Source organism: Saccopteryx leptura, chromosome 11 (assembly GCF_036850995.1).
Source record: "Saccopteryx leptura isolate mSacLep1 chromosome 11, mSacLep1_pri_phased_curated, whole genome shotgun sequence".
Classification (NCBI taxonomy): Eukaryota; Metazoa; Chordata; class Mammalia; order Chiroptera; family Emballonuridae; genus Saccopteryx; species Saccopteryx leptura.
The window spans coordinates 61,846,177-61,868,342 of record NC_089513.1 but is presented as its reverse complement, the minus strand read 5'-3'; the positions used below and the strand labels follow the sequence as shown (position 1 = coordinate 61,868,342).

The 22,166-nt window shown below is 46.1% G+C and overlaps 1 protein-coding gene and 1 pseudogene across 4 annotated transcripts in view; both read left to right on the top strand.

Moving 5' to 3' along the window:
- Positions 1–22,166, top strand: part of EEFSEC (eukaryotic elongation factor, selenocysteine-tRNA specific) — a 310,890-nt gene that overhangs the window by 239,962 nt on the left and 48,762 nt on the right. The gene's annotated exons all lie outside the window — the stretch shown is intronic.
- Positions 2,850–20,998, top strand: LOC136383458 (heat shock protein HSP 90-beta-like; annotated as a pseudogene).

Sequence of the window (22,166 nt, the reverse complement as noted above, 5' to 3'; positions counted from 1 at the left end):
TAGCATGGCAGTGCCAAGCCCCCAGTGTTGGAGTACTCTGGTTCCTGACTTTAGCTGACCTAGCATGGCAGCGCCAAGCCCCCAGTGTTGGAGTACTCTGGTTCCTGACTTTAGCTGACCTAGCATGGCAGTGCCAAGCCCCCAGTGTTGGAGTATCTGGTTCCTGACTTTAGCTGACCTAGCATGGCAGTGCCAAGCCCCCAGTGTTGGAGTATCTGGTTCCTGACTTTAGCTGACCTAGCATGGCAGCGCCAAGCCCCCAGTGTTGGAGTATCTGGTTCCTGACTTTAGCTGACTTAGCATGGCAGTGCCAAGCCCCCAGTGTTGGAGTACTCTGGTTCCTGCTGGGGTGTGCCCTGAGGCTCTCAGCAGGTCCTGTAGTTCTGTTCTTCAGACAATGGAATGAGGTCACCCCTCTGGTCTAGCCCTGCTCTGTCAACATAAGCTCCGTGCGGTGTCAGACCCAGGTGCTCGGGAGAAGATGCCCAGGCCCTTGGGCACGAGGCAGTGTTGGGGTCACATGGCCGACCACCCTCCAGTGCCCCTCCTCTCTTCCAGATCTCTGGTTTTCCTCCGCTAGAGCTCGCTCATTGCAGACCCTCCCCTCCGCTCCTCAGCTCGGGATGCTTCCTGGGTACCCAGGCCCTGTCCATCTTCCTCTCCTACCCTGACCCCTAACCCGTCCTCCAGAGGGAGAAGGAGAAGCAACCCCTTTTGTACCTGCTCACGGGCTCGGAAATCGGGGCTCCCTGCTCCATGAGTACAGCCCTCCAGCTCAGTCAGACACAGCTTGGTCACACTGTGTGTGGATTGTGGAGCTCGGGCTACATCTTCCCTCTGTGCTCTCTGGGCAGGGGACTGTCTTCTGTGTACGCAGGTTTTCCCACCTGCAGAGCAGTGGCATACGCTCCTGGGGGCCCGAGAACTGTCGAAGGCTGACCGTGGGGCCTGGCAGGGGCTCCTCCAGCCTTGGGCCAGCCCTGAGATGCTGGTTGGAGATAGAGGTGATAAAGCACACATCACTCATTTGTCTCACTTGATTTATTAACAGCATTATGGAGTGTAACTATTTTGCGGTGAAATAGCTACCATGTAGGAAATGCCCCACTTGGTATGTTAATAGATATAATTGTCTAATTGCCCCCACGCCAGCCGGTCAGTAGTGGTGGCAATCACTTCTTTAGCGGACAGGAGCTTAGGTTTGTGAGGAGCAAACACACGCTGAAATGACTACACTGGAGTGTCCTTGGTGGGAGACGTTCCTTTCTGGCAAGGTTGGCAAGGCACTGAACTTGGGAGTCAGGTGGCTGGGGCCGAAACCTTGGCGGTGCTGTGCCACACTGCATGCCTTGGGCAGCCATTCTATCTCAGTGTCCTCATTCGCTCAGGGCAAACTGTTGGCCTCATAGGTTGTTTTGAAGGAGCCACTGTAGCGCAGGGCTTCGCATATAAGAGTTGACCTGAGTGCAACTGCAACCAGAAGGCTGGGCTGTTTGTGAGGGTGGCCTGCTTACTTCAAGCAGGACACAGAGTGCCTGGAGATTTTCAGATCGCTTGATTGGCTGTGGTCTGGGCCGTGTGGCCAGCTGGTCAGATGTACAGGCATAGAGTTCGGAGCAGGCCTGGGCTTCCGTCCCACCCTCACTACCTCCTAGTATGGAAATGGGGTAGTTATGAGACTTCCTTGCGCAGGAGGAATGTCACAGTGCTGCCCTGTGAGGTCAGGTGGAGGAGATGGGAGAGTACGTGTGAGTGCCCAGATCACTGCATGGCTCGTCAGTCTGCTTGCTGTTCTCATGATTATTCATTTTTAAGCACTTAGAGTCATAATAATAAGTCCTGGAGCTTGGGCCCAGAATGATATTTCCTTTTTCTTTTTTTTTTACAGAGACAGAGAGAGTCAGAGAGAGAGAGAGATAGGGGACAGACAGACAGGAACGGAGAGAGATGAGAAGCATCAATAATTCGTTTTTCATTGCAACACAGTTGTTCATTGATTGCTTTCTCATATGTGCCTTGACCGTGGGGCTACAGCAGACCGAGTAACCCCTTGCTCGAGCCAGCAACCTTGGGTCCAAGCTGGTGAGCTTTGCTCAAACCAAATGAGCTCGCACTCAAGCTGGCGACCTCGGGGTCTTGAACCTGGGTCCTCCGCATCCCAGTCTAACACTCTGTCCACTGTGCCACCACCCGGTCAGGTCAGAATGATATTTCACTTCTTACCCCAGGACACCATTATCCCTCTCTGAAGCACAGGGACCAGTTCCCCGACCCCTGTCAGGGGACAACCCGGAGCTGGTGGAAGTGGCATGTTTGGAGGGGGTATGGGGGATGAGGAGCTAAGAGTCAGTCTGGCCCATGGGTGTGGTTGTTCAGGGCAGGGAAAGCCCCATGCCGATCTTTCCCCAGCCATGGTTGGCTGCCTCCAAAATTTCCTAGACACATCACAACTACCACCGGTGTCCCAGGCACCAGGCATGCCTCCATTCAAAGAAATCTCCAAGAGGTCAGGGCATCTTAAAACGGTTACATTCAATCTCCTAGGACAGATCTTTACCACTATGGCAAGCCAACTCTCAACCTTTGCTCTTTGATGCTGGGCAAGTCCATGTGTCTGCTCTGCAAACAAGTCAGCGTTCTGGGATCTCACTCAGCCTGGCCTCCAAGGGGTCCTCCAGATGTAGAGAAGGAAGGCCCATCCCTCAATAGGTGTGTCTTGCATGGACGCTTCCCACCAGAGCTTAAGGTATATGGGCTTTCTGAGCCCATTACCTAAAAGATACTATTCATTCATATGTTTAGATGTTTTACTGAACTCCATGTGTGTCAGTCACTGGGGATACATCAAGATGGATGAAGTTCTTGCCCTCATAAGGGAGACTGGCAAGGAACAGTACATTAGACACTTCCAGGTAGTAGTAAGTTCTAGAAAGAAAATAACTGAGGGAAGTAACTAGGAAATGCCGAGGACCATGTGCGGCACATCGCAGGGGCCACCTCGGCCTTCCCGGCCTTTCCACTTCCCGCTGGTCTTCCCTTGCCCACACGGAGCACACCAGGCCCCCTCACATGCGGCTTAACTCGCTGGTGTCACCTGGAATGACGATGGCCCATGCACCACGTTCGAGCCACTGGTCTTGCCCCACTTCTAATCATCTTATAAGCTAGCTTTCTCTGGATTCTCTTTCTGAGCTGCTGCAATCAAATACAACATAATTGACCCACCTCTGGAAGGGGCTTTCCTTGCTCAGCGACGAACGAGTCACTTGGGAACTGACTTTGGTTGCAGCCGCTTTTTTTTTTTTTTTTTTTTTTGGTGTGTGAAGAAATTCTGCTGTGATGAGATACAGTGTTTAAAATTTTCTCATTTTTCTAACCATTTTTTTAAATGTACTGTCAGGGTCTGCTGTATTCTGTTAGCAGAGCCAGTAACAAACACAGCACTTTGCCGTGTAATTCAGTAAAGTAGTATCCACACCCCACTGAAGCCTTACAAGTGTGACATACGAAGTTTGCTTTTTCTGTTTTGCATATGCAATGGTGGGGTGCACTGCTAATCTAAGCAATGAACTAGACGTGTGGCTGGGTTCCATGCTACGATCTGTCATGTACCTGGCACCTCTGAGGTCTCTGCTGCTCAGCTCTGCTGTGGACAGATGGAAACGAGTCCGCAGGGCTGAGTTCTAGGAAATTTTACTTACGGACACGGAATTGGATTTCTCATAGTTTTTATCCATCATGATATAGTTGTCTTTTGATGTTTTTCAACCCATTGTAAAATGTAAAAACAATTCTTAGCTAGAGGACATACAGAAACATAGAGTGGACAGAATTTGTGCCCTCTAGTTATAGCTTCTCAACCCCTGATCTAAATGGTAAATAGGAGTCTTGAAGTAGAATATATAACCTACAAGGGAAAGTCTGATGTCATTTACAGCTACAAGGTCTCTGCTCTCTCTGTGTTCCCTAGGAGTCGGGTTCTTGGAGGTGGCGGGTTAGTAAAGCTGGTCCAGAGCTCCCATCCAAGAGGGGAGAAGGGAAGTGAAAGTGTTCGGAAGGGCTGTCTCTCTGAGGAGAGGGCTTAGGGAGGGTAACTAGAGCACATGGTGATGAGGGAAATCGTTAGTATCCCATTTTCAAGTAAAACTATAAAAATGTGTATAGGATTATCAACACAGAAAGGAAAAATAAACAACGGAATAGAAAAGTGTAGAACTTCCACATTAACTAAAAATAACTGGAACGAATTTGATTAAACACTGTTAATAAATACTAACAGAAACAGAAGAAACAGTGTTAGTCACACTGAATGTGAATGGCTGAATTCTCTTTAAATACAGAGACTGATTCTTAAATCATCCCAGCTGCACTCAATCCGCCCACCCTGCTCTCTAGTACCTGCATCTCTTCACCTTCAAGACTGAGGAAGTACACCATGTGAGGAGGAGGTGGAGACTTCTGCCTTTTGCCCAACTCCTGTCTGTCATCATCAATACCTTCTACTCCATCAAGGAAATTTTACTACAGGAGTTGATCAGTAATGCTTCTGATGCCTTGGACAAGATATGTTATGAGGCCCTGGCCAGTTGGCTCGGTGGTAGAGCGTCGGCCTGGCGTGTGGGAGTCCCGGGTTCGATTCCCAGCCAGGGCACACAGGAGAAGCGCCCATCTGCTTCTCCACCCCTCCCCTTCTCCTTCCTCTCTCTCTCTTCCCCTCCCGCAGCCAAGGCTCCATTGGAGCGGGGTTGGCCCGGGCGCTAGGGATGGCTCTGTGGCCTCTGCCTTGGGCGCTGGATTGGCTCTGGTTGCAACAGAGCAATGCCCCGGATGGGTGGAGTATCGCCCCCTGGTGGGCATGCCGGGTGGATCCCAGTTGGGCGCATGCAGGAGTCTGTCTGACTGCCTCCCTGTTTCCAACTTCAGAGAAATTAAAAAAAAAAAAAAAAAAGATATGTTCTAAGAGTCTGACCCTTCCAAATTATACATTGGTAAAGAGCTGAAAACTGACATTATCCCCAATCCCCCAGAGCACACCCTGACTGACTCTGATGGACACAGGCATTGGCATGACCAAAGCTGATCTCATAAATAATCTGGAACCGTTGCCAAGTCTGGTACAAAAGCATTTATGGAGGCTCTTCAGGCTGGTGTAGACATGTCCATGATTTGGCAATTTGGTGTTGGCTTTTATTCTGCCTGCCCGGTGGCCATGAAAATGGTTATGACCACAAAGCACAATGATTATGAGCAGTATACCTGGAAGTCCTCTGCTGGGAGTTCCTTCACTGTGCAAGCTGACCATTATTAGCCCATTGGCTGAGGTACCAAAGTCATCCTCCACCTTAAAGAAGACCAGACAGGGTATTTAGAGGAGAGGCAAGTCAAAGAAGTGCTCAAGAAGAACTTACAGTTCATAGGTCATCCCATCACCCTTTCTATGGAGAAGGAATGAGAGAAAGAAATCAGTGATGATTAAGCAGAGGGATAGAAAGGGGAGAAAGAAGAGGAAGATAAAGATAATGAGAAACCCTAGATGGAAGGTATAGGCTCACATGAGAAGGATGATAGTGTTAAGGAAAATAAATAGAAAACAAAGATTAAGAGAAATATATCCATCAGGAAGAACTGAACAAGACCAAGCCCATTTGGACCAGAAACCCTGATGACATCACCTAGAAGGAATATGGAGAGATCCTTACCAGTGACTGGGAAGACCACTTGGCAGTCAAGCACTTCTCTGTAGAAGATCATTTAGAATTCAGGGCACTGCTATTCCTCCCCCGTCAGGCTCCCTTGGACCTCTTTGAGAACAAGAAGAACATCAAACTCTATGTGTGCTATGTGTGCATCATAGACAGCTGTGATGAGTTGATACCATAGTATCTCAACTTCATCCACGATATGATTGACTCTGAGGCCCTACCCCTGACCATCTCCTGGGAAATGCTTCAGCAAAGTCTTGACGGTCATTGGTAGAAACATTGTTCAGAAATGCCAGAGCTCTTCTCGGAGTGGGCAGAAGACAAGGAGAACTACAAGGAATTCTACAAGGCATTCTCTAAAAACCTAAAGCTGGAATTCATGAGAACTCAACTAATCAGCAACGCTTTTCCGAGCTTCTGCACTATCACACCTCCCAGTTTGGAGATGAAAAGACTTCTCTTACGGAATATGTCTCTCACATGAAGAAGACTCGAAGTCTATCTATCACATCACTGCTGCGAGCAGAGAACAAGTTGTCAACTCTGCTTTTGTGGAGCAACTGCAAAAGCAAAGCCTATCGATGAGTACTGCATGCAGCAGCTCAAGAGGTTTGATTGTAGGAGCTTGGTCTCAGTTACCAAGGAGCGCCTGTAGCTACCTGAGGATAAAGAGAAGAAGGACATGGAAGAGAGAAAGGCCAGTTCAAAGTCATGAAAGAAATCTTGGATAAGAAGGTTGAGAGGTGACAATCTCTAACGGGCTTGTGTCTTCACCCTGCTGCATTGTGACCAGCACCCACGGCTGGACAGCTCACACGGAGTGGATCATGAAAGCCCAGGTGCTTCGGGACAACTGGACAGTGGGCTTCATGATGGCCAGAAAGCACCTGGAGATCAACCCAGACCACCCCATTGTGGAGACTGCAGCGGAAGGCAGAGGCAGACAAGAGTGGCAGCTGTCAAGGACCTAGTGGTGCTGCTGCTTCAAACTGCACTGCTCTCTTCCAGCTTCTCACTTGAGGACCCCCGTACCCACCTCATCCGCATCTAGCGCATGGTCAAGCGAAGCCCAGGGACTCGTGGAGGTGAAGTGACAGCAGAGTAGCCCAGTGCTGCTGTCCCTGGTGACAGCCCCCAGCCTGCCTTTGAGGGTGGGGAGGGTGCCTCGCCTGGAAGAAGTAGATTAGGTGTTTCTACCTGCAGACCCGTGTTCTCTGCCTAGTGTCTTTATGGCTTCCCCAGCAGCCCTGAGGGGCTCCGCTCACCTGGTTTTTTCTGCTAAGGTCTAGTGGGCTTTTTCTCTCCTGTCTTTGCCTGTATCAGGTTACAAGGGCCTCAAGCCTTCCCGTCTCACATTTGACATCAGGGTTGGATATTATGTATTGTGGGTGGTTGTTTATTTTGTTCTGAAATTAAAGTATTTAAAATAAAATAAGTTTTAAAAATAATAAGTACAGAGACTTATAGATTGGATAAAAACATAAAATCTGGTAATAATGCTGTTTATAAGAAACATACTTAAAGTGATAAACGGGTTTAGACCGGAAAGATGTTAATTGACTATAAACAAAAATAAAACAAGTAATTATATTAATTTCTGACAGTGAAGTATCTAAGATTAAGGTAAAGATGGACATGATGTGATGAGAAAAAGCACAGTTACAAACTTGTACACAAAGCATATAAAACACATCTATTAGAAATCCAAAGGCCCTGGCCAGTTTGCTCAGTGGATAGAGCATCGGCCCAGCGTATAAACACCCCGGTTCGATTGCCGATAAGGGCAGGCATGAGAAGAGACCATCTGTCTCTCTCTTCCTCCCTCTCCCTCTTCTCTCCCTCTTCCCCTTCCACAGCCAGTGTTGCGATTGGTTTGAGCATTGGCCCTGGGTACTGAGGATACATTGGTTGGTCTGAGCATATCAGCTTTAGGAGCTAAAAATAGCTCAATTTATTTGAACATTGGCCCAGATGGGTTGCCAGGTGGATCCCGGTCAGGGCACATGTGGGGGAGTCTGTCTCTATCTCCCCTCCTCTAAAAGAGAGAGAGAGAGAGAGAGAGAGAGAGAGAGAGAGAGGCAGAGAAAGAAAATAAAGAAAAAGAAGAAAAAGAAAGAAAGAAAGAAAGAAAGAAAGAAAGAAAGAAAGAAAGAAAGAAAGAAAGAAAGAAAGAAAGAAAAGAAATCCTAGAACTTGTTAAAAAATGGAGTGATACTTGCAGAGGGGCACTTTAGGGTACATATTTCAAAATCAAAGAGGCCCACTAGACAGCAGATAAAAAACAGGCATAATACATTTACTATGCTTGATTTCTAGATAGGCAGATATAAACTCTTGAATCCTGTGAATGAAAACTATATACTCTTTCCTATGTGTATGCCTATTTATTTATTTAATAGTTTTATTTAGAAAATTAACAGGGTGACATCGATCAATAAGAGTACATAGGTTTCAGGTAAACATTTCTATAGCATTTGAACGGTTGATTATATAGTGTACCCATCACCCAAAGTCAAATCATTTTCTATCACCTTATATTTGTCCCTCTTTTACACCCTCCTCCGAGCCCCTTCTCCTTGGTAACCACTTCACTTTTATCTATGTCCATGAGTCTCAGTTTTATATCCCATTTATCTGTGAGATTATACAGTTCTTAACTTTTTCTGATTTATGTACTTATTTCACTCAGTATAATGTTCTCTATGTCCATCCATGTTGTTGTAAATGTCAATAGGTCATCATTTCTTTTGGCTGAATAGTATTCCATTGTATATATGTAACCAATTCTTCTTTATCCAATCTTCTATCAAGGGACACTGGTTTTTTCCATGTCTTGGCCACTGTGAATAATGCTGCAATGAACATGGGGGTGCATGTATCTTTACATACCAATGTTTTTGAGTTTTGGGGGTAGATACTCTGTAGAGGGATTGCTGGGTCATATGGTAGTTCTATTTTTAATTTTTTGAGGAACTACCATACATTCTTCTATAACGGTTTTAACTAATTTGCATTCCCATCAGCAGTGAATGAGGGTTCCTTTTTCTCCACAGCCTCTCCAACACTTGTTATTACCTGTCTTGTTGATAATAGCCAATCTAACAGGTGTGAGGTGGTATCTCATTGTAGTTTTGATTTGCATTTCTCTGATAGCTAGTGAAGATGAGCATCTTTTCATATATCTGTTGGCCATTTGTATGTCGTCTTGGGAGAAGTGTCTCTTCAAGTCCTCTCTCCATTTTTTAATTAGAGTGTTTGCTTGTTTCTTGCTGAGCTTTGTGAGTTCTTTATATATTTTGGATATTAACCCCTTATCCGAGCTGTTTGCAAATATCATCTCCCATTTAGTTGGCTATTTGTTTTGTTGTCAGTTTCTTTTGCTGTGCAGAAGCTTTTTAGTTTGATATAGTCCCATTCATTTATTTTTGGCTTTACTTCCCTTGCTTTATAGTCCCATTCATTTATTTTTGGCTTTACTTCCCTTGCTTTGGGGTCAAATTCATAAATTGTTCTCTACAACCAAGGTCCGTGCACTTAGTACCTATGTTTTCTTCTATGTAATTATTTTTTGGATCTTATATTTAGGTCTTTGATCCATTTTGAATTAATCTTTGTGCAGGGGGACAAATTGTAGTCAAATTTCATTCTTTTGGATGTGGCTTTCCACATTTTCTCATTAATTGAAGATGGTTTCTTTTCTCCATTGTGTAGTTTTTTGGGTTTTTGTTTTGTTTTATTTTGATAACTTTGTCGAAGATGATTTGTCCATATATATGTGTTTTTATTTCTGGGCTCTCGATTCTGTTCCATTGGGTCTGTATGTCTGTTTTTCTGTCAAATGACATCTGTATTCATTAGAGATGTATATAGTTTTCTTTTTTTGTGTTGTCCTTGCATATTTGATATGAGGTTTATGTTGGCCTTATAAAATGTGTTGCAGAGTATTGCTCTTCTTCTATTTTTTTTATTTATTCATTTTTAGAGAGACAGAGAGGGAGAGAGATGAGAGAGAGACAGAGAGAGAGAGAAGGGGGGAGGAGCTGGAAGCATCAACTCCCATATGTGCCTTGACCAGGCAAGCCTAGGGTTTCGAACCTGCAACCTCAGCATTTCCAGGTCGACGCTTTATCCACTGCGCCACCACAGGTCAGGCTCTTCTTCTATTTTTTTTTTTTTTTTTTTTTTTTTGTATTTTTCTGAAGCTAGAAACGGGGAGAGACAGTCAGACAGACTCCCGCATGCGCCCAACCGGGATCCACCCGGCATGCCCACCAGGGGCGACGCTCTGCCCACCAGGGGGCGATGCTCTGCCCCTCCGGGGCATCACTCTGCCACAACCAGAGCCACTCTAGCGCCTGGGACAGAGGCCAAGGAGCCATCCCCAGCGCCCGGGCCATCTTTGCTCAATGGAGCCTTGGCTGCGGGAGGGGAAGAGAGAGACAGAGAGGAAGGAGGGGGGGATGAAGAAGCAAATGGGCGCTTCTCCTATGTGCCCTGGCCGGGAGTCGAACCCGGGTCCCCCGCACGCCAGACTGACGCTCTACCGCTGAGCCAACCGGCCCGGGCCTCTTCTTCTATTTTTGATTATCATGGTTCTATAGTATAATTTGAAGTCAAGTAGTGTGATATCTCTGCTTCATTTATTTTCCCTCAGGATTGCTTTGGCTTTTAGGGGTTTTTTATGGTTCCATATAAACCTGGTAATTTTTTGTTCTATTTCTTTAAAAAAATGACATTGGGATTTGATGGGGATTGCATTAAATTTGTATATTGCTTTGGGTAATATGGCCATTTTAACTATGTTGATTCTTCCAATCCATGAACATGGAATATTTTTCCATTTCATTGTATCTTTTTCAATTTCTTTCAATAATGTTTTGTAGTTTTCAGTATATAGGTCCTTCACATTTTTTGTTAAGTTTGTTCCTAGGTATTTTAGTTTATTTGTTGCAATTGTAAATGGAATTTTTTGTTTGTTTGTTTTGTTCATTTTCCAATATTGGCATAAAAGAAAGCAGTGAACGTTTGTATATTGATTTTGTATCCTGAAATTTTACTCTATTGGTTTATTGTTTCTAATACTTTTTTGGTGGAGTCTTTGAGGTTTTCTATATACAGGATCATGTCATCTGCAAACAATGATACCTTTACTTCTTCTTTTCTAATATGAATGTCTTTTATTTCTTTCTCTTGCCTGATCAATTTGGCTAAAACTTCTAGAACTATGTTGAATAAGAGTGGAGAGAGTAGGCAGCCTTGTCTTGTTCCTGATTTTAGAGGAAGAGCCTTCATTTTCTGCTCCATTTAGTATGATATTAGCCGATGCTTTGTCATATATGGCCTTTATTATGTTGAGGTACTTTTCTTCTATTTCAATTTTATTGAGTGTTTTAAACATAGAGCAATATTGTATCTTATTAAATGCCTTGCCTGACCTGTGGTGGCGCAGTGGATAAAGCGTCAACCTGGAAATGCTGAGGTCGCCGGTTCGAAACCCTGGGCTTGCCTGGTCAAGGCACATATGGGAGTTGATGCTTCCAGCTCCTCCCCCCTGTCTCTCTCTTCTCTCTCTCTCTCTCTCTCTCTCTCTCTCCTCTCTAAAATGAATAAATAAAAATTAAATGCCTTTTCTGCATCTATTGATAGGATATGATTTTTGTCCTTTGTTTTGTTGATGTGGTGTATTACTTTGATCCATTCATGTATGTTGAACCATCCTTGTGCTCCTGGAATGAATCCCACTTGATTGTGATATATTATTTTTTTAATGTGTTGTACTTAATTTGCTAGTATTTTGTTGAGGATTTTTGCATCTGTATTCATTTGTATTCATTAGAGATATTGGTCTGTAGTTTTTCTGTGTCATCCTTGCCAGGTTTTGATATGAGGGTTATGTTGTCCTCATAAAATGTGTTGGGAGTATTGATTCTTCTATTTTTTGGAAGACTTTGAGAAGGATAGGTATGAAATCTTCTTTGAATGTTTGATAGAATTCACTAGTGTAGCCACCTGGTTCTGGACTTTTGTTTTGGGGGAGATTTTTGATAGTTGTCTCTATTTTCTCCCTGCTTATTGGTCTATTTAGGTTTTCCACTTCTTCATGACTCAGTCTAAGAAGATTTTATAGTTCTAGATATTTATCCATTTCCTATAGGTTGTTGAATTTGGTGGCATATAATATTTCATAATATTCTACTATGATGCTTTGTATTCTTTGATATTTGTGGTAATTTTTCCTCTTTCATTTCAGATTTGTTTATGAGTCCTTCCTCTTTTTTTTTAGTGAGTCTAGCCAGTGATTTGTCAATTTTATTGATCTCTTCAAAGAACCAGCTCTTTTTGTTCAATTAGTTTTTTCTATAGTTTTTTTGTTCTCTATTTCATTTAGTTCTGCTCTAATTTTTGCTATTTCTTTCTACTGCTAACTTTGGGGTTGCCTTTGTTCTTCTTTTTCTAGTTCCTTAAGGTTTGATGTTAGGTTGTTTACTTGGGATCTTTCTTGTTTCTTGATATAAGCCATTAACGATATAAACTTTCCTCTTATTACTGCTTTTGCTGCATCCCAGAAATTTTGATATGTCATGTTGTCATTTTCATTTGTCTGTCTATATCTTTTGATCTCTGCTTTTATTTCTTCTTTGACCCAGTCATTTTTTTAGAAATATGTTGTTTAATTTCCATATTTTTGTGGGTTTTTAAATTTTCTTTTTACAGTAGAATTCTAATTTCAAAACTTATGGTCAGAAAATATGCTTGATATAATTTCAATCTTCCTGAATTTGTTGATGTTAGTTTTGTGGCCCAGCATATGGTCTATCCTTGAGAATATTCCATGCACACTGGATAAGAATGTATAATCTGATGTTTTGGCATGAAATATCCTGTAAATATTTATTATATCCATTTGATCCAGAGTGTTGTTTAAGACTGATATTTCTTCATTGATTTTCTGTTTGGATGATCTATCTAAAGCCATCAATGGTGTGTTGAAATCTCTATGTATTATTGTGTTTTTGTCTCCTTCTATTTTTAGATCAGTTAGTAGATGTCTTATGTATGATATTTTAGTGCTCCCTCATTTGGTGTAGATTAAGAAGTCTGATGTCTTTTTCATACAATGTCCCCTTTATCATTATGAAATGTCCATCTTTATCTCTGGTTACTTTTTTTGTCTTGAGTTCAGCATTGTCAGATATGAGTATGGCTATACTGTACTTGCATTTCTTTGGATATTATTTGCTTGGAGAATTGTTTTCCAACCTTTCACTTTGAATTTGCTTTTGTCCTTGCAGCTTAGATGTGTCTCTTGAAGGCAGCATATGGTTGGGTTTTGCTTTTTGATCCAATCTGCTACTCTGTGCCTCTTTATTAATGAGTTCAGTCAATCTACATTTAAGATAATTATTGACACTTGAGGATTTCCTGTAGCCATTTTATATTTTGTTTTCTGGTAGCTCTGTGTTTTGTTTAGTTAATCTCGTTTTTGTTTCTCTCAGTTGTTTTTGTTTGGTGGTATTCACACTTCTTTATCGTTTCTTTTTTTTTTTTTAAGCTGTATTTAGTAGTGGTTTTTTCATGGGTGGTTACAATTAGTTAATTAAGAGAAAAATGTTCATATATACAAGAGTCCTTTGTCCTATGAGTGTTTCTGCACTCCATCCTCCTTTGCTACTGGAGATCTTTATCCTCTCCTCTTTTATGTTATTGTCACAGATTATCCTTGTTTTTTTGTGATCCTGTTGGAGCTTTTACTTGTATTTCTGATTTATTTGTTTTTTGTATCTGGTCGAATAACCCACTTGAGTATTTCCTGAAGTGTGGTTTTTCTGGTGATAAATTTCCTCACCTTCTGTATGTCTGTAAAAGTTTTTATTTTTTCTTCATATTTGAAGGACAACTTTGATGGATATAATATTCTTGGTTGGTAATTCCTCTCTTTTAGTACTTTGAATGTTTGGATCCACTCCATTCTGTCTTATAGAGTTTCTGCTGAGAAATCTGATGATAGCCTAATGGGCCTTCTTTTATATGTTATGTTTTTCTTTTCTCTAGCTGCCCTGAGGATTCTTTCTTTGTCGTTGATTTTTGACAATTTTATTACGATGTGCCTTGGAGTAGGTCTGTTTGGGTTATGGTAACTGTGTTCAGTTTGCTTCTTGGATTTGAGGTTCTGACTTTCCATAGGCTTGGGAAGTTCTCATCAAATATTTGTTTCAGTAGGCTCTCCTTTGTCTTCTCCCTCTCTTCTTCTTCTGATATACCCATTATTCTTATATTGATTGCTCTTTCTGATGGAGTCAGACAATTCTTATAGAGGTCTCTCAGTTTTTTTAAATTCGTGAGTCTCTCTCCTCTTCTCTCTGTAGCATCTCTAGTTAACCGTCTTTGATATCACTGATTCTTTCCTCTATCTGGCTTGTTCTATTAGGTAAACTTGCTACCTCAGACTTCAATTCATGTATTGAATTCTTCATCTCTGTTTTTAAAGTTTCAGTCTCCTTGGTGAGGTGTTCAGTTTGTTCATTAATTTGTTTTCTGAGCTCATTAAGTTGCCTGTTGGTGTCAACATTTCATTGACACATTTTCAGAACTTCAATTTTGAATTCTCTATCATAACTCTAAGGTTTCCATGTGATTGAGATTTTTTTCCTGGAGATTTTTTATTTTCTTTCTGAACTATATCTCTGTCTTGTGCAGCCATTGTATTCAATTTCTTCTTCCTTGATGGCATTTGAGAATGGTATGTTTAAGAACCCTAACAAAAAAAAAAACTAAAAATATGAATAATTAAAATAAAAAATACAATAAAAATAAAAATTATGACAAGTAAAGAGGAAAAACCACAGAAAAAAGATTGAAAGCAAATAAAAAAATCAAAAACAAAACACCCACAAAAACATAAGAATAAAATATAAAAATTAAAATGGAATTCAAAAGAGAAAAAGAAAAAACAAGATATCTGAGCAGGGCCAGCAGGCAGGGAAAAAAGACATAAAGGGGGGAAAAAAGTAAAAATAAATTTCAGTTTTGAGAGATTTCTTCCAGTAGGTGTCCCTGTATTACAACTTTTAGCTCTGTGAAGTTCCTGGGCTGTCCTCTGGGATGTTGCTGTCACAATGATGTAGGCAAGGCTGCAGTTGCATTGGTGGGTGGGGCTTGTTGTGAGGGTTTACAGTTAGCTTTACAGCTTTGGCCTTCTGGCTTTATGGCTCTAGCAGTGGCAATCTCAGGCTTCCGGGCACTCCTTCCCACGTCTCAACAAACCCGGTGACCAGACGTGGAGCACCTCTGTTCTTCAGGGTAGAGAGCAGCTCTGGAGAGCTAGCTGTGGGGTTTGTCTTTGCCTCTCTCAGTAATGTGAGGTGAGGGAGGCAGGATTTGGGAGGCTTGGGGAATGCACTTTAGCTTTCTCTGTCTCTGCCGAGCGTGGGCTGCAGGCAGACCATGTGAACACTGGCCATGATCCTGCACTCTGGCTGCTTTGGTTTACCCCGCCCCTCTGCCCCTCTGTCTCACTGCTTTACCAAGCGGAAGGAGACCCAGTCACTCTGAGTTTTCCTCTCTGTACCCCTTGACAAAATCCAGAGAGTCCGAGCTTTTCTCCTCCCCATAGTCCAGCAGAGGAAAAAACCCCAGTCACTCCAGGTTTGTCTCCTCTCCTCTCCAAAGCCCACCACAAATGCATTTTATCCTCTTCCCCCCTTTTCACCCTGTTTCACCTTTAGTCCATTTGGCACGTGTATCTTTCAGTCATGTCTGCAAGCCCAGCTGGGGTTCCTTCGCTGCATTATAGCTGTTCAATTTGTTGAAATTTCAGGGAGAGAGATCAGGACTATCACACCACCATTACTCTGACATCATCTGCCACATTTATAAAAACTGAGCATTTAGCAGTAGCAATTCAAAAATATTTGTAGAACAATCACTATGTGGGCTGGAGATACAACAATGAATAAGAAAAGCAAAACCCCTTATCTCATGAAGTTTAGATTCTAGTTGTATCTGTGATCACAGAAAAAACACTAAGGGCTTTTTAAAAGAAATCATGAACCACTGAAACTAAAAATGAAGGATTTATATACAGATATGGATATATAATATGTGTGTGTTCATTCATTAATTCTTTCATGTATTTTCTGCTTGGAAATTGGCAAACAGTAAATCGCTGTACATTTGTTAAGGCCATTTCTCATACTATTATATAGTGTTGTATCCCTTAGGAATAGCCATTTTCCCCTCTGTAGTTTTCTTACAGTCCTTTGATGACCTTGCAGAGAGCGTTAGAGTCCCTGGAAGGTGACATAACACAAGGTTAAGATTCAGACCCTTCCACAGCAGCAGAGTATAACTTGGGTTCATTGCGTCTTCTTCTTTTCATTTGCTGTTACCCTCGGGTTCCTATTTATGACAAGCCACTCTAGTTTTCTCTTTAGGGTACCATGTGAAGTTTCCCTTGTAAGCATATGTATTTAAAGAAAACATGAAATTAATAATAGTACAAGTGTGGAATGACCTGGTGAAAATGATAAGAGGTGAAGCATGTGTCACAGTGACGGCTGGACATGTTGGGCCATGTCCCGAGAGGTCACTCTTCACCAGCAGTTCCTCTCTCAGGAAGCCCAGGGAGAGTCTCATAGGAAGCAGGGTCTTACTAGTGCAGGACAGACTCATGCTTAAGCCAGAGGGACATCCAGGGGGCTACAGGGGCCAGAAGAGGAGCAAGGGACTCGGCTGAGGTGGGAGGGAAGTAGTCTGGTCAGGGAAAGCACAAAGAGCTGGTGACCTTTGACCTGTGACTCATCACTCCTCAGACGTTGGGGTGGTGGGGGAGGATATAGAAGAGGGGCTTCCCAGGCCCACGCACTGTTTCTGCAGGGGCACAGAGCCGCCATGCCTGGCCCTAGCCAGCTGGGTGCTCAGGGTGCCCAGCAGGGGACAGGCGCTCCGAGAGGCAGGTGGGGCCAGCTACTGAAGCCAGGCTCTTCATGCCCCGCCAGGAAACACTGTAGACTGGGGGTAGGGGATGCTGGGCTCCTTAGTTCAACGTGTGCTGGAGACGTCTGAGCAGGGCTGGCAGAGCAGCCCGCAGGAGGGCTGTCCACTTGAGGTCCCCAGCCTCGCCCCTCTCACCTAGCCTTCTGGTCTGCCTGTGCTCCAGCTCCTGGGTTGACTTGAGTCATCTGTTCTTTACTAAAATCACTGTGGGGCCCTGTTTTCTCACTTGTAATAATTGCCTGAGAAGCCGTGGGTCAGATGAAGGCTCAGTGCCCAGGACTGTGAGTGCTCTGCGCCTTGCCTGCCCCGTTCCACACTTCCCATTGCCACACCCTAGGCCTCCTCAGTTCCCCGTCCACCTGCCTCTCGCCCTGCCCTGGCAGCTCCACCCAAATCATTTTCTACAAAACAAAGGTTGCCTGGCCAGCTGTTACTTAAAAATCTCTTTTGGCCCTTCTCATCACCAGGACAAAGACAATGCTTGCACTTAGCACACCATGGCTGGCTTGCCACTAATTGTGAAGTGCATGGCAGGCCAGGAAGGCAAGCAGCTGGGACCAGGTGCCTGCTTCCTTGAGACCAGAGCTGGAGGAGAGAAGATAGCCAAGCATAGTAGTATCTGCCGGCCGAGGCTATAGGGAACCCAAGGAGCTCAGGCTCCAGCCAGCCAGCCAGCATCCCAGGGCTGCTGGGCGGACCTCCTGAGGGTGTAAGACTTTGGGTAGTTCTCTTCTGCACAGTTTTCTTGCTGGAGAAATGGGGGCTGTCACCACTATCTCATGGGTGGTATAGGAAGGGAGAGCAGTCCGTGTAGGAGGCTGGGTGCTGCAGCTGGCGCAGGATAGACTTGTGTGGAGCAGCGGATCCTCACTGCTGCAGCTGGCGCAGGATAGGCTCGTGTGGAGCAGCGGATCCTCACTGCTGTGTCCTTGGACTCCTCACGGTGCGGATGCCTGGGATCTCTAGGAAGGGAGAGCAGTCCGTGTAAGAGGCTGGGTGCTGCAGCTGGCGCAGGATAGGCTCGTGTGGAGCATGGATCCTCACTGCTGTGTCCTTGGTCCCTCCTCACGGTGCAGATGCCTGGGATCTCTAGGAAGAGAGAGCAGTCCGTGTAGGAGGCTGGGTGCTGCAGCTGGCGCAGAATAGGCTCTTGTGGAGCATGGATCCTCACTGCTGTGTCCTTGGTCCCTCCTCATGGTGCAGATGCCTGGGATCCCTGCTGGGGCGGTAGCAAGAAGCTGGCATTCCTGCCCTGTGGTGGGACCGGGCCAGGTGTGCTGGTCCTTCTGGATCTGGCACCCACTGGTGCCAGACAAGAGAGCCTGAGGGTTGAGCCAGAGGAGCCTGTGGCACCCACCCAACCAAATGTAAACAGGCAGATACCACCAGGAACATTGACTGGCTTTGAAGTTGGAAGCAGCGCTGCCTCCCAGCTCCTGGCTTCCCTCTGTACTGCTGATGGCTTGTTCAACGTGCCCGAGGTACTAGAAGCTTGCTGGCTGGGACACAGTCTGGTCTCTGATGGTCCCTGTCCCTCGTGAGCAGGGGACATCCGGCAGGCTTGGTGGGCCCAGGTGGACAACTTTACCCCATCCCATGGAGGAAGAAGCACTTGGCCCGCTTGGCTGCCCTGGTCCCTGTCAGCAGGCTGAAGGCTGGAGTGGCTCCCAGACCACTCAAGAAGACAGGTGCCCCTTAAGTAGAGGCCAAGAAGGATAAGATCAGATGGCTGTGTTAGTGTTCTGGCCCCAGGCCAAATGTCCACCCCTCTCCTCCCTTACAGATGTCAGCATCGATAGTTGAGAGTCTTGCTCCGCTGCTGAAGTGCCTGTTAGCCTGCCTTTGAAAATTGGATTCTTTGTTCATATACAGACAAAGGGGCAAGGCAGATGGACGTGGTGGGAAGAGCTGGTTCTGGACACTAGTGCGCTGAGCAGGCGCTGGCTTGGCCTGACCATGGATAAGTCTCCCCCTCCCCTGTCCCTACCCTGGGAACCTATTTCTTCTTCAAAGGAGCTGTGGTAGGGAATTGATGAAACCACACGTGCAGAGCGCCTGGTATATAGTAAGTGCTCAATAAAATGTTAGTTTCCTTTTTTTCTCCATGAAAAAGAAGCTGTCTTTGGGAGCTATGCCTTGTTACCTCCTGACCAGCCACTGACAGGAGCTTTCCATGCATGGGCGCCTGGGTGGTAGAAACAGACACAGGGAGAGACTCTGTGGGTAGGAGCTGACGAGAGTGGAGGGAACTGGGAAGCAGGTCTTGTCACCGGTGGCGGCTGGCCCAGGTTTCAGAAAGAGCCCTGGCTAGTCTGGAGCTGGTTATGGCGAGCAGCAGCAGAAGTCTCCTCCCTGGGGGGGTGCCCTCTGCGATGCCCACAGGCTGGCCCAGGTTTCAGAAAGAGCCCTGGCTAGTCTGGAGCTGGTTATGGCGAGCAGCAGCAGAAGCCTCCTCCCTGGGGGGGTGCCCTCTGCGATGCCCAGAGGCTGGCCCACCCTAGGTCTCCCTACCCTGGGCCTCTGGAATTCACTTGACAAAATGAGATGAACTGAAGGCTAATTGTCCTTGTCCTGGACCCTAAGGGGTTGCAGTGGGGCTGGTCCTCGCTGACAGCATGTGTCAGAAATTTTATTCTTCCTCAACTGCCTTGGAGGTGGTTGTGTTTGTCCTGCTTCACAAGAGAGAACACTGACTTAGGAGTGACTGTGCTCGTCACGGCCCTCTACGGGGAGGACGTGAAGGCTCATCTTGGAGAAATGTTTCCTGTGCCAAACAAGGACAGATAGTGCCAGAACACCACCATTATTCAGGGGCTTGGGGAACTTATCAGCCCTGGTGGCCTTCGAGAGCCTAGAAGGCTAAGACCCTATTTGTGGGGACCTCAGAGAGACCTTGGAGTGGGGCTTGAGGATGAGGGGAGAACTGAGGGCAGACCTGGCAGGTTGCTTGTGCTGAGGGTGAACAGCATCCTGGCTTTTCCTCATCGGGTTGGTAAGTCTCTGGCGTTGTTCTCTCTGGGTCTGTTGGAAGATCCCCTGTCCCAAATGGTGCTCCACTTTCACTTGTCCAGTTTGACGGTGTGCCAGTTTTTCCTCTGGGTGGTCATCCTGCTACCAGCTCTTAGGTGTTCAACACCCCTAATCCTAACGACCTTGAAAAGGAAGATACAGGTTCAAAGAAGTCCTTTGCCCAAGGTCGTCGAGCTGGAAGAGGCAGAGTTGGGACTCAAGCCTTCCCTGCCACTGTCCCTTTCCACATGTTAGTTTCACAGCAGACCTGGCTCGGGGTCCGTTCCACGGCCCACTGGCCCTCTCTCCTCAGTGCCACTTCTCCAATTTTAATTAGAACAGTCGCTTCAGAACTTGGGCCGTTCCCAAGCCTCATCATGGGAGCTGGGCTCTGAGAGAGACACACACATGTAATGACATAATTATATGCACAGGCAGCCAAGTCCCCACTCAAAAGCCGGGGACATTGGGGGCTCACCTGGCATGTGAGCAAGAACCTGGCTTCCATGTGTAGCCAGCGAGTGCTCCAGTGACTGAGGGCTGATAAACTGAGCGAATTACTCATGCAAACAGTGAAAGTCCCCTCTCCGAGTTGTTGTTGGAACTGTTGGCCCCATTTCAGCATTGTTCCCCAGGAGCCAAGCCTGCTGAGCAAACCCCACGTGCACTGCCTTTGGTCTGATGTTACAGTGATTGATTTCAAGATGAAAAACCTCCAGTTATTCTCAGGGCTTTTCCTTGCTGGATGTGCTGGTATCTGATCTCTGAGGTCTCTCCTTTAGTGGGAAGAGTCTGTGACTTAGAACGGAGCTCAGCTGTTGCACGTGCATGCACACATATTCTAGAGCTGGACAGGGCTGGGGAGAGCCCTTTCCCCAGGTTCCTGCATTCAACACCCGGGACAGACGACGACACCGGGCCTTGCTGAGGCTCTCCAGGGATGTGGGCCACACTGCCTGCGGCAGGGCGGCTGCTGCCTCTCCCAGCCAGACTCTTAATTCAATTAGGTTTTGTGCAGCAGATATGTGATGAGTCCCCTCTTAGGACCCAGCCCACCCCCAGTACTTTCTGGAACGGATTTGTTCTGGGACATAGAAATGTGCTTAGGCCAGCTCCTGCCTTTTGAGACCCCCACCCTGACGCTCCTTACCCCCACTTCCAGTTCCACCAGCTGGTACAGCAGCCGTGACTGCCAGGAGCCCCGCACACAGGCTTCGTCCAGGGTGTCCCTGCAGCCTCTGACGAGGGGTCTGTGCTGGCAGGGTGCTGTGGAAGAGTGCTGTGTCAGCTAGCAAGGGCGATGCATACCTGTGGGGCAGCAGCCAGTGGGCTTGCTTGCACAGAAGCCCACCTACTGGCCTGTGGTCCTGTATGGTGCTACTGGGGGAGTGTGGGGGCAGCAGAAGCTCTGTGAACCCACAGCAACTCTTTCCCTACATCATAGATGGGAGCGAAGGCCAACACAAGTTAGAACACAGGCCAGAGTCCTCAAGGCCACCAGACTGGGGCTTTGAGCCCTGGCTTTGACCCACTATGCCAGCCAGAGCTCACCGTGCCCTCTGGGGTCAACCTCTCTGCTGCAAATCCCTAAAGTCTGGTTGAATAGCAGCACCCCAGTCTGCTCTTAACTCCTTTCCTCTTTGCTCACACCTGGCCCCATCTTCATAACCTTTTGCCCTCAGGGACCTCTTGTCTCTTGTATGTGCCCTGACTGGGGATTGAACCCTCAACCTGGCATATTGGGACAACGCTCTACCCAACTGAGCTACCCAGCCAGAACTTCCTCCTGTCTCTAGTCGCCACATTTCTCCCAGTACAGAGGCCTGTACTGGCGCTGGTTACCTGGAATTCACCAGCACCGTGAATGGGGCAGCTCACCCTCCCTCCGGCCTTGTTTTGTGAGTGAGGAGACTGGGGCTCAGGGAACCCGCAGAATAACCTCACCTTACCCGGCTCCTGACGAGAGCACTGTGGTGATGTCGGTCAGTGAGCTGAATGGCATCACTCCCAGCAGGGTCCCAGGCCCCGCCAGCCCGCCTGCTGGCCCACTGGGGCAGATGAGAATGTAAACAAGAAGTGTTGAGAGCGCCCCACTTCTGGGCCCTCGGCCTGTGTTTATGTAGCACTTGAACCAACTTGGGGTCTTCACTGTCTGCCATGAAAGCCCTGAAGCTTTCTGCAGTTCCCCTCAGGTTAATAAAATTAGTTGCAAGACCCTAGCTGGGGAAAGATGGGTTCTCCGCTGTCTCCGTGGTATTTAGCTTTTTAAGTTAATATTTTATAACCAAAAGAAGGAAAAGGTGGGAGGAGATGTAGTAAAATGTCTCTTGAAAGGCCTTTTTGCTAATAGGCAGCACAGCTTCCGCCCCAGGTTCTGGCCGCCCGGCCATTGGAAGGCCGACAGTGGGCTGTCTGTGTTCCAGCTTGAGAGAGACCCTCAGTGGTGTACAACAGTAGTCC